Source organism: Phyllopteryx taeniolatus, chromosome 1, assembly GCF_024500385.1.
Source record: "Phyllopteryx taeniolatus isolate TA_2022b chromosome 1, UOR_Ptae_1.2, whole genome shotgun sequence".
NCBI classification, from domain to species: domain Eukaryota; kingdom Metazoa; phylum Chordata; class Actinopteri; order Syngnathiformes; family Syngnathidae; genus Phyllopteryx; species Phyllopteryx taeniolatus.
In genome coordinates this window covers 7754441-7774745 of record NC_084502.1, presented here as the reverse complement: position 1 = coordinate 7774745, position 20305 = coordinate 7754441, and the positions used below count along the sequence as shown (strand labels likewise).

Here is a 20305-nt window from a genome sequence, read left to right as displayed (position 1 = left end):
GCCCCTAAACTTCTAGCCTTACTGCCTTTCCACCTGGTCTCCTGGACACACAATATATCAACCTTTCTCCTAATCATCATGTCAACCAACTCCCGAGATTTTCCTGTCATAGTCCCAACATTCAAAGTCCCCACATTCAGTTCTAGGCTCTGTGTTTTCCTCTTCTCTTTCTGCCGAAGAACCCGCTTTCCACCTGTTAAATATATTATAGAAGTTATCATTTATTTGCTTAGCTTGCATTAGTATGATGGACAATTTTAGATGTTTCGCCTTCAAAAAGAAGACTCAGCATCATCCATGGAAGGACGCTTGGACCAAGGACGTGATCGGATGTGGTCGGGTCGGGACAGGTGTTGATCCAATATTATGTGTTGTGTCTTATTGCTTAGAATACTATGTCTGGGGAAAAACCCTCTTATTATCAAATATTTTGTGTTGTGTCTTATTACTTAGAATAATATCAAATATTATGTGTTGTGTCTTATTGCTTAAAATACTATGTCTGGGAAAAAACCCTCTTATTATCAAATATTATGTGTTGTGTCTTATTGCTTAAAATACTATGTCTGGGAAAAAACCCTCTTATTATCAAATATTCTGTGTTGTGTCTTATTGCTTAGAACATTATGATTGTAAATCCCTCCTATTTCAAATAAATGCAGGAGCGAGGGGGGGGGATTGTTTAGAGCGTGTTGAGAGACTGTGATCTGAACAATCTCCCATACGCCCTCCTCATGAGAAAAAGTAACAAGCGTCTTCATTCCTTTTGTGTCTATTATAATGTTGGGTAAGATTAATCTAACATAAATTGGTCCTTCGAGCCGGATGTCAACACACCCGAAGATTCCAGTTGTGGAGCTGACATCCAGTTAAGAGACCGTGGCCACGGCATTTGAGACCCTTTCCGGGACTGGTCTTCGGACTTCTCAACTGGGATCTGGAGGTTGACGACAATCCAAGGATTGAAGACGACTTTGGTGAGTTAAATTTTAAAAAAATTTTTTAGGAAAAAGGAATAAAAGAGTGAATGAATTGCGCGACGAAGAAGTCTGCGGCAGAATAAACCTTGTGTAATACTAGTCCCTGGCAAGTTGATGGAGGACGGAATCCGATAAAATCCGTGGGGACGGCGGAGTCCTGTACGTACTTAAATTCCGTGTTTCTGTATTTCTGTATTTCTGTGTTTCCGTGTTTTCGTGTGTTTATAAAAACGTTATTAATAACGTGTGTATGTGTAAAAGTATGAATTTATAAGACAGGATTGTAAGTGACAACTGAGTTTGGAAGCAAAGGCAAGAATTCTCCGCCCCAATTAGGGTAGAAGCTTGAGAATTACCAAAACTCAGACATTAATTGTCACCCTGTCATTTTTGAATATGGTCAGTATTTAGGTCACTCTAGGTGCAAATGAACTGACTTCCAAATTCACAAAAATGGGAAATAACAACAATAAACCGGATCCAAAAATAGGCCTAACATGTAAAGATTGGAAATATGTTCAACTCCAAAACCCTTCCAAAATAGAACATTTAAACACGTGGATAACCAAATACGGTTTCGCTGGCCAGCTAAATTCGCAAAAAATAGTAAAACTTCAAAACGAAATAAAGTGTCGACACAAAAATGATATATCACAAATACAAAAAGATGGATTTGACGACTTACTCTTCTGGTTAAACATGGCGTCAAAAAGAGAAAAAGGAAGGGAGAATAAGAAACACTTAACAAATGAACAAAAAGAGCAGGAAGGTAGACATAAAAATATGTTGTTTCAAAGACAGGAAGATGACGAGACAGGACCAATAATAAGAACAAGCGAGAAAAAGATAATTGAAGAAAGTTGTAAAAAAAGTAAGGAAACAAAAGCATCAGCACCATTGTACCCGGTTTTGCCACCTCATGAAAATCCTCCAACTCAAGAGGCACAAACACAACGAATTTTACGATCGGGAGGGGTACAAATGAATTGGTCTAGAAATTTGGGAGAAACATTTTCTCCCACTCCCAAAATAACAAATATAACCTCAGACGAGGGAGATATGGATTTATTTCCGATGATTGAAGTGGCAAATCCGAATGTACAACAAGATCGCAGAGAAACTCTTTTGGTCTATAGGACCTGGACAAATGAGGATGTGAAAAAGGCCGTAGCCGGCATCACACCTTACAAAGTAGACATTGTCCAGTTTGTTGAGGAAATAGAAAATCTTAGACAATCTTATCATTTAAATGGGACTGAGACTCAACAAGTTTGGATGACGGCAATGGGACCTGATTGGCATCTTTGCCGAGGGGATTGGGACCCAAAGCAACATGGTGTTATAATGCCACATGATGACAAAGAATTACAATATAGAGTTAGGGGTTTGATAGAGAGAACCACAGCCAGGTTCCGCAAAAGAGCAAATTACACGGAAATTAATAGGGTGAAACAAAAGGATGACGAACTTTTTGAAGAATATAGAGTTAGAATGACTGCTTGTTTTAAAGCAAACAGCGGCTTGAATGAGGATGCTAGTCCTCAGGGCCCTTACCAACAGCAGTTAAAAAATGCTTTACATGCGAATTCAAAAGAACACATTAACAGATGGGTAGATAAACGGTCCATAGTTTAATATTGAAATACGAATCAAATCAACCAATGTGTTTGACGGTGAGCTTGTGGGCATATACTGGCGGAAAAGATCCCCACTTCCAAGTATCATTGTGTTATGGGAACCATGTCGAACCAGAAATGCCATCAGAAACTTCAAATAAAGGTGGATACATTTTAACGATTAACGAAATAACTACTGATGATTGGTTTCTTGTTGTCACAGGAGTTTCAGGACAAAATAATAATTGGTTATTATTGGTGGAACAAGCAGCAAATGTAACGAGAAAAGATTGTGTAGTTTGCATGGGTCCCAGGCCTTTGTTGCGCATAGTTCCGGCACAAATATCACAAGATTGTATTATTCCATTAATGAACGCTACTGTACCAACAAAGAGGTGTAAATCATGGGATCCTATATATCCCGTAACAGAAGCAGATAAACACAAACCAATGTTTTCTACTTTAGTAGCACCAAATAATTTCACTTGTATAAACATGATTAATAAAGGAAAAAAATTAGGACCACTGAACGACACACAGTGTAAAGTAATCTTAAAAGTCAAACCAAATTTTGTGCCAATATCACGGAGCGACATCTGGTGGTGGTGCGGAGATGATAGACTGTTTGATAGATTACCTAAAGATAAATCTGGATTATGCGCTATTATTACTTTGATATTGCATGTGTCAGTATACCCTATTCCTGTTCAAAATTTAATGGAAAGGACACCAATGTTTTTGTCCAATCTAGAACATAGACAAAAAAGAGATTTGTCCTGGCAGGGGCAAAATAATCCAACATACATAGACGCCATAGGAGTTCCTCGTGGGGTGCCAAATCAATACAAATTGGCTGACCAAGTTGCAGGAGGATTTGAGTCTTTCATATGCTGGTGGTGTACGATTAATAAAAATGTTGATGGGATAAACTACATCCACTTCAATGTACAGAGATTAGGTAATTGGACTCAGAGTGGGTTGGAAGCTGTGCATGAGCAGCTCAAGGCTACCTCTTTAATGACGTTCCAGAACCGCATAGCTGTCGACATGCTCCTCGCAAGAGAGGGAGGTGTTTGCGGTATGTTTGGAGAACAATGTTGTACATACATTCCAAACAATACTGCTTCGGATGGGAGCTTGACCAGAGCCATCGATGGTCTACGGACCCTCAATCACAAGATGAAGAACCACTCTGGGGTGGACACTTCTTTGTGGGACAGCTGGATGGACGTCTTTGGTAGATATAAAACCCTAATTTCACCAATATTGATATCAATTGCTGTTTTTGCAGCCATTCTGACATTATGTGGATGTTGTTGTATCCCATGCATTCGGTCATTAATCAGTAAATTAATCACCACAGCCATAACCCCCATGGAGAATCGTCTGGAGCTTATGTATCCCTTACTGTATGATGATAATGATGAAAATGATGATAATGATGATTTTGCTTTAACTGATTTGTTTCCTGATACAGATGATTACGATATTTAAACTACAACATTCATATATGACAGGTTTACTCTGAGTGTAAATGTATTTGTTTCATAAAAATGATTCTACAGTTAAAAATCGAAATGAAGTGACTGTAAGATGATATGAGAATTTGTGCAAATACATGATAAACAGGAGGGAAATGTTAAATATATTATAGAAGTTATCATTTATTTGCTTAGCTTGCATTAGTATGATGGACAATTTTAGATGTTTCGCCTTCAAAAAGAAGACTCAGCATCATCCATGGAAGGACGCTTGGACCAAGGACGTGATCGGATGTGGTCGGGTCGGGACAGGTGTTGATCCAATATTATGTGTTGTGTCTTATTGCTTAGAATACTATGTCTGGGGAAAAACCCTCTTATTATCAAATATTTTGTGTTGTGTCTTATTACTTAGAATAATATCAAATATTATGTGTTGTGTCTTATTGCTTAAAATACTATGTCTGGGAAAAAACCCTCTTATTATCAAATATTCTGTGTTGTGTCTTATTGCTTAGAACATTATGATTGTAAATCCCTCCTATTTCAAATAAATGCAGGAGCGAGGGGGGGGGATTGTTTAGAGCGTGTTGAGAGACTGTGATCTGAACAATCTCCCATACGCCCTCCTCATGAGAAAAAGTAACAAGCGTCTTCATTCCTTTTGTGTCTATTATAATGTTGGGTAAGATTAATCCAACAACACCGCAGTATTAAAATTATTTGTTTGGAAGAAAAGACATTTTGCCCCATCTCTTTTTTAGGAATGTTTTTCTTTTTCCATAAACATTTTCATTCTAGCTGATGTGTGTGTTTTCAATTCGATTGTTGCAATAAATAGACCTTAATTGCTCATCCGTGCATGTTCATTTCAGTTACTTGTTGCATAATTATCCAAATATTTAGAGAAAAATGTAAAATTGAATTGAGAGTGGGAAAAATATACATTAACCGGAAACGAGGTAGAAGTTTCAATTCACTGTGATTTAGATTTTTGCCGTAATAGCCCAGCACTAATACAAGTCGTGTTCAGTTTGCCACGATTCAAATGCAAACCACACAAACATGAAACACTGGAGCTATAAAAATATATATTTATAAATAAATGTAATTAAAATTATGAGCATGAAGATTTTTATAAAGAGATTTCTTTCATAACACTCTTGTATTGAATGTTGAGTGACTGGGCAGGTGTACCTAAGATAGCCAGAGAGCGCAAGTCATTCAGCCTGCAATATCAGAGTCAAAGGGATGCCTGGATACGGCATGTACAATCATGCTGACAGGCTGATTAACAGATCTAACCCCTCTCAACTGGCCCACCCTACTTTGCATTTCTTTGACAAGCTGTAAATTACAGCAGGAGACTAAACTTGGACTGGACTATTGTGACTGTTTCCTCTTTAAAACAGAGATGCAGATGCAAAATTGGCACATCAGACCCATAACAGAGACCTTTGCCTTTTACACAGATCAATTTATGCTCAAATCCATGTAATTCTAAAGTGTTCAATACTTTTTTTTTTTTTTTTTTTTTGAGAGGAGCTGCAACACTGGCTGCGTGCCAAATCACAAGTCTGTAAATTACGTGACATCTCAATCAGATCAGAGTTTTGTTGTTGTTGTTGTTGAGGCTTGTTATGTTGGAGCAGTGGTTCCTATACGTCGTTATGCACTTTTGTAATGTTACGGCACTTTTATTAATTACTGCAACCTATTCAGTGGACTTCCAGGAGCTTGGAGACCCAACAGTGGCTATTAAGTCCCTTGACTTACATTTTTTATCATGGAAAAAAAAAAATATTCATAAATACTACCATGTTATCATAGACAGTATTAGCATAGCCCTATTGTATACTCACACTACAGAGCTCTATGTGCCCAACGTTGACTGTCCTGCGGGCCCTGAACTTCTGTCTTTCAATAAACGATAATTGATGTATTAATCACTTGAGAACCATTTACATCTGCATCATGAGACATAAGAATCAATTAGTTTCTCTCAGCCCTAGGGTAGGATAATGAAGTCAAAACATGGATGGAGACAGGCAGATTATATGAGACAAATACCCTATGTATCATAGTAAAGCATTTGCGAATGCAGATGGGAAATCAGCAATCTACATCCCTTGTGGGTGGCTAATTGTCCCAGGAAGCGATGGGTGGAGCTTCATGCTGGAGGCCTGCTGTGTTAGAGCCAATCCTCTCAGTGGGCTTGTCTGTCTGTCTGTCTGTCTCGCTCTCTCTCTCTCTTTGCTACAGTAGCATCAGGAAAGAGAAAATGAGGAATGGAATGGAGAGTGGGGGCAGTGGTGTTCAGGAAGGACGGTTTAGTGCTCAGTGAAAACCCTTACACTGGGCCTCAACACTAACACAAAGAGTAAGGGAGGGACATAGGCTGAATCTCATTTGAGTGTTTTTGCTGTGCTCTTCTAACCTTGGACGTTCCTTCCAATATCCCAAAATGTAAAAAGCCTCCTGTGCAATACATCTTCAGATGACCACTAAAGGAATAGCAATGTTCACTTATTCAGGTGTTTAGAAACAACAGGAAGCGGTTATAGTTTTCTAATATAGTGGTGCAGTGGATGTAATTTAACTTTATGGTCAGTAATTAGTATACACACACACACACACACACACACACAAAATGTACATTGGAACTCCTTCCTTGTTACAATAATCAGTCAACCAAGTCATCGTTCATTCAGAGAAGCTTTGCGAGTGGAGCAAGTAGGAGTGTGGGAGGCAGGCAAGTGGTGAGGACACAAATCCAAGGAAGCAAGTTCACTTAAAAACAGATAATTCAAGAAAAGCACTAAGAAAAAAGGAGTTAAAGCCAATTAGTTAATATTATTTTATCCTGTTTATCCAAATTATTTTTGAAAATGTCAAGAAAGAATGCAACTCAAAATGCTCGCACTGAAGGTGTGAATGTGAGTGCGAATGGTTGTTTGTTTGTATGTGCCCTGTGATTGGCTGGCAACCAGTTCAGGGTGTACCCCGCCTCCTGCCCGATGACAGCTGGGATAGGCTCCAGCACGCCCTAGTGAGGAGAAGCGGCTCAGAAAATGGATGGATGGATGGATGAAACCGCTCTCTTTACAGTACCTTTTTTTTTTTTTTTTTTTTTTTTACAGAAACTTTGAATATTTAATAATTTAATAAATGCTTAATTAGTCCTTACAGTAAAATGTCAAAATTAACATTCAATATTGTTGGAATACTACAGAATTTTTGGTGGCCAGTCAGAAGGTGACAAACAACAATAATTTGGGACTGAATTATCAGAATCAGAATCATCTTTATTTGCCAAGTATGTCCAAAAAACACACAAGGAATTTGTCTCCGGTAGTTGGAGCCGCTCTAGTACGACAACAGACAGTCAATTGACAGAGAACACTTTGGAGACAGAAAGACATTGACAAAAAAAAAAAAACAGTCACTGAGCAGTAAAGGGTTGCTAGTTATCTGGTAATGCCGGTACATTTTTTTTTTTTTTTGACAATTGTGCAAAAAGATGCAGAGTCCTCTAGCACTTAGAGCAGTTCGAATGACTAATATTGCAATAGTCCGGTGCAATGGCCAATGTCCAAAGGGCGCCGAGACTTCAAGGAGTGTATGCGGTTTAACGTGACGAGTAGTGCGATAATCTGGGACAATGTTGGTAAAGATGTTACAGATACTCCTCAATCAGTGTGCAAATGGAGCAGATGCTACTCTGGCATGAGTGTATTTCTATAAGAATTTCTGTTTGTGTCAGAGTCAAAAACCTGCAAGGCCGAGTGCACGCACGCACGCACAAACACACACACACACACACACACACACACACACACACACACTGAGTGGAAGCACTAATGAACCAATTTAGTTTTTAGCGCAGCATTAAAACATGTGACACTGTCACATCAGGTTCATTGAAAAAGCCTTAGTTCAACTCGTCACCAGCAAGATCTTGAGCTAAGAATCTGAGGATAATGAAACGCCCACCCCAATTGTTATTTTTATTATTTTTTTTTTTTTTTAAATCTCACTTTGTGGACCTTTTTGAATGAGTGTCATTCAACGAAATGAAACTACCACAAGTTACGCAATAATGTCATGAGACGTCCTGTTGATAAATAAGATGCACAATAACGTATATTTCATATTGTACAATCCAAAAACTGTCACTGTGTAATCTTTTTATAATCAATTTTCCTATCGATATTTCTTCAACTACTACTCAAGTAACCACCGCCCCCCACCCCCCCAAAACATTTTTAAAATTCAAAAAATATAAATATATTTTTATGACCAACTTTGCATTTTATTCTCATTTATGAAGGATGGACATCTAGCCTTAAACTGCACATGTTGGTACTGAATGGATGGTATAAACTGTACAGAATTTGAGAAAACAAAAATAGCCTTTGCTATACGGTTAGCATTCGCGTTTAGCATTAGCGGGCTAGCGATTACCATTTTACGCTATTAAAAAAAAAAAAAAAAAAGTAACTAATATTCAGCTCACTCATACATCATGTTATATGTACATCAAACATCTAAGAGTGTCTTACTGTTTTTAACGGCCCAGACAATGCGTTCGTCTGCAACAGATGTCCATGTGGTAAATATGGACAGTGACCAAATGGTTTTGGGTGGCGCAAATTGGTTCCGGGCGGTGTAAATATGCTTTTATTAATATTTTGTATTCCCTCGAGACATAAGTTTTTGCGTGGAACAATTTTTGTGGTCGACCGATTTAGACGATTTTTTTTTTTTTCCACTGCTCTAGTCTACTGTCTCGAGTTTTGCCTACAAGATCTCCGTTTTTTAGGACAAACTTACATTGTATGCACATAACATGGTAAGCAAAACTCTGGGGTAGACAGAACAAGGTTTTTAATATAATTGAATAAATGTAATATTGTGTATGTAATTCAATAACTTGGCAAAACACCACAACAGTGCTTTAAGGCAGCACTGTGTATCCTGTTGAGCATGCTAAAGAGGTTTTTGTGGTGAACGCATTCTTGGCCTCATGGGAACTGAGCCTCCTAGTGGATCTTTTTCATTAAAGCTACTCTAGACCGTATGCGTGGTCTTTGGCATTGTTCACCACCACAAGTCTGTTAGAAGTTAAAGTTGAAGATTCTAGCCCTTCATGCATGGCAGCACGTGTACTTAAATAGTTAGGTGAGCCGCTTTTTCGGTTTATCTCGCCAAGCCCCTTATGGCGGCCTTTGAAAGGAGACCTAATCCCACCAGCCACAACACCAGTCTCAGCTACATTTATGTTGTTAGCACACAACTGCCTCCCATAAGGAATCCATTAGACAGTGTTCAGGGAGGATTTAGCAGTCACATGAGAATGCAATAGGTCACTGATGGTGTAGTGGTACACTCGCCTGACTTTGGTGCGGGCAGCATGGGTTCAGTTCCCACTCAGTGACGGTGTGAATGTGAGTGTGAATGGTTGCCCATGTCTATATGTGCCCTGCAACTGACTGGCGACCAATTCGGGGTGTAGTCCCCCGAATTGGTCGCCAGTTGCGGTGTTGAATATGGATGGATGGATTAGAATGCAATAAAGCAAAATTGTATCTGGTTCTTTATTTCCTTATTGCTGATTTATTATTCTCAATGTGGCGGATTCCTGAAAGGCTTGATAAATTGCAAGTGTGCGCAGATATGCCTGGGTTATGTATATGGGTCATTTTCATATAATTTGATTTTTAAAAACGGTAAAGACATGACCCGACTGAATTTCATTTTGAAAATCAATTAATTTTACTGACGAGTATTTGAATTACTGGTAGTTGTTGTCATTCAAACTGTAATAACTGTTTCTAAGAAGAAAAAAAAAAAAACTTGAATGATATTTTTGACACTTAATGCCAAAATGTCTTTACCGTTGTCAGGACCAAATTAAATGTCATGATTTGTAACATTTTCTGAAGATACTAAATGCATTTTTGGATATACATTGGAACCTTGATAAAAAAAAAAAACAGTTTCCGATATAACGGATATCAGATAAAACTGACCGTCAGGACTGAATAATGTGTCCAAAAATAGTTTCCATTTGTCACTTAAAATGCCATTGACAAAGTCTGTTAGTTCTAGAATTGGCCGCTGCATGGTTTTTAATCTGCATGAGATACCCCAGCAAACAAAGTAAAAAAATAAAATAAAAACAATTTCCTTTGGTTAATCCTTCCTTTTTTGTGAAATTAAAGATGTTTCTGTGGTATTTGCTGGAATATCTTGTCTGTCAGTGTTGGGAAATGGATGAATGTTGTAACTGAACTTCAGCAGATACAATAGTTCACCGAATGCTTGATACATCTGAAGAAAACACAATGCAAGCACATTTTCTGTCGATTTTGCTAACCAACCTTTGGACTTTTTGCATGACTTGCAAAACAGCCAAATGCGAGTCATTGCCCATGATTCAGCATGGATTATGAAAATGAAAGACAAACATCCACAAAAGAATAGCCCAAATTACATGTTTGAATCAGTCACTTGCCTGCCGAAAAGCTTCTTTATACTCGCGCGGGCAGCGACCCCGCTGACATCACTGCAGCTATCCCGCGTGCATTTTGCCTTTGTACTCGAGCGCAACCCACGCGCGCTGTTTTGAAAATGTACTGCAGTTCAGCTCCAAGTCGGGGGTGTCGCTACGGCTGGTATTGGCTAGGACACCACAGGGTGGAGTTTCCTCAACATTTTTGGGCCCTTTCCGCTAGCCGTTTTTACTTTCCTTTCCGTAACAAGGAACTAAGCAACAATGGTGACCGTGGAACAGTGTCTGCTAGAACAAATGGACCTAGATGACCAGATGATACGTTTAATTATGCTGCAAAATCGATCGATAAGGCGGCAGCGTAGATGGCATGTTGAACCAAGGGACACGCTGAGTACGTCATCACAGCATGTGACTAAAACGGACCAATCACAAGAGATTATCTCCGCGGCATTCTACGCGCAGCAACAGTTTTTGCCCTGTGCGCGTCAAGTGACGCAGAGGGGCCGCGCGGGCCAATGCGTGGGTCACGTGATGCAATGCGGGCGTTGTCGGCCGCACAAGCACGGGACTTTAAAGAGGCCTTAACAGTGGTTATCCAAGGCACAACCTGATCAAATCAACATCATAAATTAAGCCTACTCATCTTCTAAAAATGCCTTACCAACACATAATACTGTCTCCTAGTGGAATTCAAAGGGTATTTTTTGGCATTAACAAGTTTTGTGTAGTGTATCAAAAGTGTATAAACAGCCGCATTAGATTTGTTTAGTTTAAAAAAAAATATTATCATAAATTTCAAAAAGTGGATGTAATTTCATGAATTGTTTCACTCATTTGTGCTGGGAAGCTAGACACTTTGTCATATTAAGTTCCATTTCCCGCTCTGGTATCATCACACCTTATTGTAACTCCAAATTGTACAACCTTTAGGGTATTTGACTTTGAAGCTTCCACTGTTACGCCAACACTACAGCTGTCTTAAGTCAAAAAACTTTATAATTTCAGTCTAGACATTTTTGTTACAAGAATACATCTTAGTCAACAATGCTCAAGTAATGAATACAATTGCTCTGCTGTGATTAAATGTACCATCTTTTTTATCAAGCACAAACACAATGTAACCAAAGCATACTCTATTCCTATATTGCCACGGGACAATGCGCAAACAAAAATCAATAACGTACCTAATGAGCTCACCAAAAAGCAGCAAACATGTCGGTTCGGTTGTAGGTTCGTAGGTAGTGGATTCGTACATGTGCACAACACGCTCCTGGCAATTAGCTACAATGTCAAAACAATCTGCTCTCATTTTACAACCTGCCTGGAACTTAGCGGAGCTCAAACATCCGAAGCACACATCTTTTCCATTCAAACAACCTCAGAGCAGGCTGGGCTGGTGTTCATAGCCAGTTCAGTTCTGGTTCAATAGTGAACTCACTGTGAACCAATTTGTCTTTCCATGCTCTGTGGGGCTCCAACAAACCGACACAATGTCATTGTTTAAGTGGTGAAACTAATTGTAATGCAAATGCTCCCTAATGTGCAAGCGTGTCCAGGTTTACACCTACGCTAATGATGGATCACAACTCCAGACAAGAATTTTCTTTTTATATGTTGTTATGCAGCGGCACAGTGGGCGGCTGGTTAGAGCGTATGCCTCACAGTTCTGAGGACCGGGGTTTAATCCCCGGCCCCGCCTGTGTGGCGTTTGCATGTTCTCTCCGTGCCTGCGTGGGTTTTCTCCGGGCACTCCGGTTTCCTCCCACATCCCAAAAACATGCATGGTAGGTTAATAGAAGACTCTAAATTGCCCGTAGGTGTGAATGTGAGTGCAAATGGTTGTTTGTTTATGTGTGCCCTGCGATTGGCTGGCAACCAGTTCAGCGTGTACCCCGCCTCCTGCCCGATGATAGCTGGGATAGGCTCCGGCACTCCTGCGACCCTTGTGAGGAGAAGCAGCTTGGAAAATGGATGGATGTTGTTATGCATTTTGAAATCATTCATTTTCGTACCGCTTAGCCTCAGTTTAATAAAATTAATTGGAAAAACAGACATTTCACCTTTTAATAATTATACACATTGAAGACTATACACGCATGACAAGTCTTCCCTTTGCAAGTAACTGTACCCAGTCAGATCCTTTTATTTCCAAACTTTTCATCTGAGCACACTGTAAATTTGACTTCATCATCATCACATTCACACACATCATCAAACATTCTGTCCAGTAGAAGAAAGTGGAAAAAAGAACATCATATGATGACTAAATAAATGTATACTTTACATCAACATTTCAGAAAATCATTTGAACAATAAAACTTAATTTGGTGAGTTAGTATGATCTCATGGGAAAATGGCCATGACTTTTTTTTTTGTTGAGCTAATGGAGCTGATCTTTCAGGACAACTGTTCTGTGATTTCCCATTCATTAACAACTATATATTTTAATGTATAAGCCGCAAGGGGATGGTAACTATTGCAGATAGTACATACACTGCACTCTCATGACTTTTTTCCTGACTCTGTTGGTGACCAGGCAGCACGGTTGCCGGCTCGTTAGCACATCTGCCTCACAGTTCTGAGGACCGGGGTCCAAATCCCGGCCCCGCCTGTATGGAGTTTCATGTTTTACCCGTGGCTGCGTGGGAACTCCATTTTCCTCCCCTATCCCGAAAACATGCGTGGTAGGTTGATTGAAGATTCTAAATTGCCCGTAGGTGTGAATGTGTGTGTGCGAATGGTTGTTTGTTTATATGTGCCCTGCGACTGGCTGGCACCCAGTTCGGGATGTACCCCGCTGGGATAGCTGGGATAGGCTCCAGCACGTCCGCAACCCTTGTGGGGATGAAGCAGTACAGACAATGGATGGATGGATGTTGGTGACCATTGGTAATCAAAAATACTGTTCAAAGTTTGAGAATTGGCCCTGAAACTGCCTCAGGACAGTTCTTGTATCCCTGTGGTAATAGCTATGCTTTAGTATAAAGTAATCCCAATTGTTTTACTTGTTTTGGGCTAATTTGTGATGTCACCACTGGATGGTAATAGGGATTTGAGTAAAGAGGAAAACTGATAAGCATAGAATGGAAGTAGGTTAGCAACGAATGAGGTACACGTCTCTGGCTTCTCAGTACAATATGGCTAAAAATAGGTCAATGATAATAAAAAAAGGATGGAACGTAGGCTGTCTAAATTATTTTTGACTTGTATGACAGACAAGAAAACACACAAAACAAAGCTTGTTCAATTTATCACATTTCAGAACTATTATAACTTACAACAACACTCAGGAGAGTGCAGACTTGCGGTTAAGGCCAAACAATCTTAATTTGGATCACCACCAAACTGCAAGATCCCATTCAGTGTTTTATTTAATTTTGTCATTGAGATTAATGCATTATCCACAGAAACAAAGAAAATGCCTCAAGGGGGAGGGGGATCTACCGAGAAACACGTTTGTGTACTAAGAAAGAGATATAAAGATAGTCTCTATGACAATGTAATTATAACTTCACATCATCCATTGACAGTTGAAGAAGGCGACATGAACTTGAATAGACTCAGCATAATGTGCAAAAAGCTTTCCACATGGCCAATGCTGACTAATATTCCTGTCATCAGCAGGTCTATAAACAGTGGTAACTAAAAACGGTTATAGCTCATAAAGAAGAGAAGAACAATATCCACCGGAGGTTACCGTAGATCAGTGATTTTCAACCTTTGTTGGGCCAAGGCACAAATGTTACGGCACACCGACAAACTAAAATGCTACAAAAAATAAATTAAAAATTGATTCAGCTATCAATTATGTACTTTTTGCCATCTAATAGAAGAGCATTTATTTCTTCTGTCTGTCACTCTACATCGCTGGCATGGATAGATGAACAAAGATCCATTATTTTGCGTAAATAATTTTCTGACCAAAGTCAAATATCCATGTTAACCGGGAAGGCTGGCAGTGAATGAGTTAAGTGAATTTTGATCATTTCCCACGGCACACCTGAAGAGTTCTCACAGCACACTAATGTGCCACGGCACACTGGTTGGGAATCACTGCCGTAGATTAAGCTCACTACTGTATACAGTCCCCTCCAAAATTACTGGAACAAAATGGTCAATTCCTTTGTTTTTGTTGTTTACCGAAGACATTTCAATTTCAAATCAAAAGATGAGTATGAGACAAAAGTTCAGAATCCCAGCTTATATTTCACAGTATTTAGAGGTGTTACACAACTCAGGACAAAGCACCTTTTGTTGAAAGCCACCCACTTTTCAAGTGAGCAAAGGTATTGGAACAGACATTATTAAATTAACTTAAAGTGAATAACATGTAATATTTAGTGGCATAACCCTTGCAATAACTGCATCAAGCCTGCGACCCATTGAATTCACACTGTTGCATTTTTCATTTGAAATGCTGTTCCATGGCTTGACTGCAGCCTCTTTCAGTTCTTGTTTGTTTCTGGGGTTTTCTCCCTTCAGTCTACTCTTCAGGAGGTAAAATACATGCTCTATTGGGTTAAGGTCAGGTGATTGACATGGCTAGTCTAAGACCTTCCACTTTTTCCCCCTGATGAAGTCCTTTGTTGTGTTGGCAGTGTGTTTTGGGTCATTGTCTTGTTGCATGATGAATCTTCTCCCGATTAGTTTGGATGCATTTTTCTGGAAATTGCCAGACAAAGTGGTTTTGTAGACTCCAGAATTCATTCTGCTGCAACCATCATGAGTTCCATCATCAATACAGACTAGTGAGCCCGTTCCAGAAGCAGCCATGCAAGCTTCACAAATGAGCTTGTGTTTTTGGATCATAAGCAGATCCTTTCGTTTTCCATACTTTGGCCTTTCTATCACTTTGGTAAAGGTTAATCTTGGTCTCATCAGTCAAACTTTGTTTGAAAACGTATGCCTCATCTCTGTACTTCTTTGCAAAATTCAATCTGGCCGTCTGATTCTTTTTGCTGATGATTGGTTTGCATCTTGCAGTATGGCCTGTATATTTCTTCTCTCAAAGTCTTCTTCGGACAGTGGATTGTGATACCTTCACCCCTGCCCTGTGGGGGTTGGCAATGATGTCATTGAATGTTGTCTTTGGGTGTTTCTTCGCAGCTCTCACAATGTTTCTGTCATCAACTGCTGATGATACACTTCGCCAACCTGTTTGATGTCTGTTGCTCAGTACACCAGTAGGTTTTCTTTTTCAGGACATTCCAAATTGTTGTACTGGCTATGCCCAATGTTAGCGCTGATCGATTTTCTCTCTCCTCTCAGCTTCAAAATTATTTGTTTTTCTCCCATAGACAGCTCCCTGGTCTTCATGTTTGCTTAACAGCAAATGCAGTTTTCACAGGTAAAACCCAAAGCCAAAAACAAGCACTAATGTTTAAGCAATCAATCTAAAAGGCAACACCTGAGCAATTTGAAACACCCATCAGTCACATGTTCCAATACCTTTGCACACTTGAAAAGTAGGTGGCTTCAAACAAAAGGTGCTCTGTCCCGAGTTGTTTAACACATCTAGATGTAAATACCATGAAATAAAAAGCTGGAATTCTGAACTTATGTCTCATACACTTTTAATCTGAAACCCAAATGTCTTCAGTATACAACAAAAACAAAGGAATTGACATTGTCGTTCCAATACTTTTGGCGAGGAATATCTTAAAGTTGAAAAACACCATGGTGTCCAAACAAGTCTGCCCAGCTCACAGAGTGTTTTCGTGTCACACCTTTCCCAGTGGATCACCATGTGTTGGTTCTGTTAAGTGATTTGCAGTGCTGTTGCCTGATTTATTTTGTATGTTTTCTATACTTCCCATCGGCTTGATAGGCCTCCCAGCTTGTATCAAGCAGCTTTTACTGAACAATTACTTGAATTTTTATCTTCTGTGATTGCTGTCGTGCATTTGAGTCCATCAATTTGTGCCGTTTGACAAGGAGCAGTAAATGGAAATGTAGACTTCTACGTTAGCTTCTCAAGCCATCTAGCTGGCTGCTATATGATTATTACACTGGTGATTAAAACAGTAGTCTTACATTCTGTAGTGTTGCATTACAGTAGTGGTTGGTTTTAGTTTATACTTGTGTGACAGGTAATGCGGTACAGCACTTATTACCCCATACTCATTCATTATTAAGTGAGTTCTTAAAGAGTTTCCTATTATTATCAGAAACTAAAATTACACTGTTTTATTTTAACAGATGCTTTGCACTACAACAGTCCTTCTCAAATAGTGTGGCGCACCCGTGCGTTGCCAGGGGAGCGCATGTGCCCACAGGGAACATGCTTTTTTGTCGTACTAGAATAAAATGTAATTGCACGTCCACTACAATAGGTGGCAGTTGCGTTCTCATTGTCAGCGTGTGCGCAGGGAGTATTAGCTCTATGGTGTTGGTTTTTTGGCACCGAGCATTTGCACACACACAGCACAGAGCAGGAGATATGAAGTGCGGTGAACAAACCCTCAAGAGACACCATGAAAAAATATTTAACAGTGAAGAAAAGAAAGCCAGAGCGAGACGGAGATAAGGAGAAAGCTAAGACGAGGAAATATGACAACGCGTTTGTAGCGCTCAGCTTCACTGAGACTACGGTGGGAGACGTTTTACTGTGTCTTAAAATATTGACAGCAGACAGCATGAAGCCAAATTAATTAAGGGGTCACTTCAATACATTACACCCCAGTCATGCTGATAAGCCGTTGGGAGTTTTTTTCAGCGAAAACGTGCCAAATATTGCCATTAAATCACCCCTCTTTGTGAATGCTACTTCAGTAAACAAGCGAACAGTTACCATCATATAAGGGGGCGTACCAAATAGCTCAGTAGGGGAGAGGGGGGGAAAAAAACACCATAGCAGAGGAGCTGGTACTGCCTTCACCAAGTGTTGCAAAAGTAAAAACTATCCCTCGGTCTAATGACAAAAAAATTTGTACTTTAAATAAGGGTGGAATTTTGGGGGAATTTCAGCCTAATTCATGTACTTTTCTGCTACAGACTATAAAACTGTTAATAAAAGGTATTTTTTGTTGTAAGTTGATCTATTTATTTTTTGTTTGTTTTCCTTAATATTAATAAGATAGTGTTATGCAGAGGTGAGCGGCACGGTGACCGACTGGTTAGATCGTCTGCCTCACAGTTGTGAGGACCGGGGTTCAATCCCCGGCCCCGCCTGTGTGGAGTTTGCATGTTCTTCCCGTGCCTGGGTGGGTTTTCCACAAACCAGGCACTCCGGTTTCCCCCCCACATCCCGAAAACATGCATGGTAGGTTAATTGAAGACTCTAAACTGCCCGTGCGAATGGTTGTTCGTTTGTTAATGTGCGCCCTGCGATTGGCTGGCAAACAGTTCAGGGTGTACCACGCCTCCTGCCCGATGATAGCTGGGAGAGGCTCCAGCACTCCCGCGACCCTTGTGCGGATAAGCGGCTCAGAAAATAATTGAGAAGCACTGCAACAATAATGTAAACGAATACTTTAAAACAAGGGGGGCAAACTTTTATGCTCAAAGGCCTCATTTGGATTTTTAAAACAGACAGCTGGGCCATGTCATTTAGAAATGTTCATTTTTAATTGAATCTTATTTTTAAGCAACCAATACTTTAATGGTTTTAAATGGTTAAATGAACTGTATATGTAAAACTGTTTATTTTCTCCATGCAGCTCTGGAAAATATTAAAGAGACCACTGTAAAATTATCAAATTCTCTGATTTTGCCGTTTATAGGTACGGTATATGTTTGAATATAATGAACATTCGGTAAACTAAACTAAAATACAAATATTGCCATTCAGAAAATGTATTTGCAGAAAACGAAAAATGATCAAAATACCAAAAAAGGTGGGTGGGAGGGGTCTGTTAATTTTTCCCATAGCTGTATTCAAAATAAGTAAATTATTTAATAAGATCAAATTAATATAAAAAATATTTCAAATACATTTTAATTAAAATTTTTAGGAAAAACTGATCACATAAATGTTCAGTGGTGTATTCTTTGCCCAACCTGTCCCCTGCTTTAAACACTGCCTGTCTTGTTTATAGAAAATGAGTTTCCTGACCAGGACAACAGTTTAAAGTATGAAAAGAAGAAAATTAATCCGCTCACGTCCATGCTCAATTGCTTGTATGTGCCCGTTGTCGAGGAGTCTCTTCTAAAGACAGCAACGCTCTATTTTCTTCACACGGTCAAGTCACAAATGCAGCCACGCAGCTCTGTTAGTGTTTTTCATTTGCAGATTCACTCATCAGCCCTGCTGCACACCCTCGCTCGCGCGCACACACACACACACACACACACACACACACACGTGTGGAATGTGGAGGGTACCAACACAACAATAACACCATGCACACACACAAAACACATTACAGGCTTAGTGTGTGCTGGAAATTGTTCAAATGTGTATCTGCAATGCGAAATACCACGCGGGGCTCTCGCGTGGAAACAAAGAAAGAAGAGAGGCTGCGAGATGCTGTTCGGACCATGTGCGCCAAAGCAGCGTGCCTGTGTGTGTGTGTGTGTGTGTGTGTGTGTGTGTGTGCGCGAGATCTCTTACCTGATGTAGCATATCAACGTTCACTCTGTGCAGTGGTTGCTGAGGGAGGAGGAGGAGGAGGAGGAGGAGGAGGAAGGGAGGAGGAGGGAGGGATGGAGGGAGGGGGGTGGGGGGGGCCAAAATTTTGTGGTAGCCAATTTTTTCGAGCCAGTTGAAGGCGATGGCTTAAGGAATTCTCTCCAGTGAAAAACTTCTCCTCGGTATAAAACCAAACTGTCAACAGAGAAGAAAAGGAGGAGTGAGTCAGGCAAAGTAAGAGGACTTGGAGGGGCAAAGGAGGGGATAGGGTCATGTTAGCCCCGATGACGCCCCTTTTGATTCTGGGATTCTAAACATGCATGCAAAACGTCATTTGGTCAACATAAAATAACCACAACCACAAACACACACACACACACAATGAGACATTGGGGGCAAAGAAGTTGCGCATGACGCAACACCTCACCTTTGCCATATTATCACGCGGTGTTCTGGCCGAGCTCAAAAGAAGCCCTGTAGCGTCCACGAGAGGTCTTCACTCGCGTTGCGAAGTGGCCACTGTTGCCCGAAACACGCCGTCGTGCTTCAAAACACGCATTTTTTATTTTTATTTTATTTTTTTTAAATGATTTCTCTCTCTCCCCTCAACGGAGTTCGGCGAACGGACGTCAACTGGGCTGCGTGGGGGCTAGCAATACCAAACAGCACCGTCCGCTATAATGTCAAACACATAATAATAATAAGAATAATAACAATAATAATAAATGATAATAATAAGCGTGTCGATAAAGAGAGAGCGGCGGGGCAGTGAAATGGCCACAAGACAAAATGACATTCCACCCTGGCGGACTGCGTGCATTGTCCGCGTGAGCGGCGTGTCAAAATATCGCCACCCGCTATAAAGAGAGCGGTAACAACAGCTAGCACACTTTTGCCTGGCCCGAAAGCTACTTCTAAACCGAACCCGAGGGAGAAAACAACTCAACGCCAATGCGGCTTTTGCGTCAAAACGCCCCCTCCAGACACTGCCAACGCCGCTTAAAAGTGTAAAACAACTTACATTTGTCCATACGAAAGGGACCATTAGTCCAGTCTTGTGGTACGTATTAACAATGTAGCTGGACAAGCGCTGCTGCAGTTGTCCCGCCCCTGTGTACTAGAGCCACACGACATATCTATAC

At 40.2% G+C, this 20305-nt stretch overlaps 1 protein-coding gene across 4 annotated transcripts in view; it reads right to left on the bottom strand.

The window, feature by feature from the left end:
• Positions 1-20305, bottom strand: part of LOC133475409 (vitamin D3 receptor A) — a 76004-nt gene extending 55699 nt beyond the window's left edge. Inside the window, exons 1-3 of one of the 4 annotated variants that reach the window (XM_061768221.1) lie at positions 20185-20283; positions 19591-19838; positions 19146-19358 (exon numbers count right to left, since the gene is read on the bottom strand). The gene's annotated coding sequence lies outside the window, so the exon portion shown is untranslated. The other 3 variants (XM_061768230.1, XM_061768212.1, XM_061768240.1) reach the window with 3 other exon arrangements.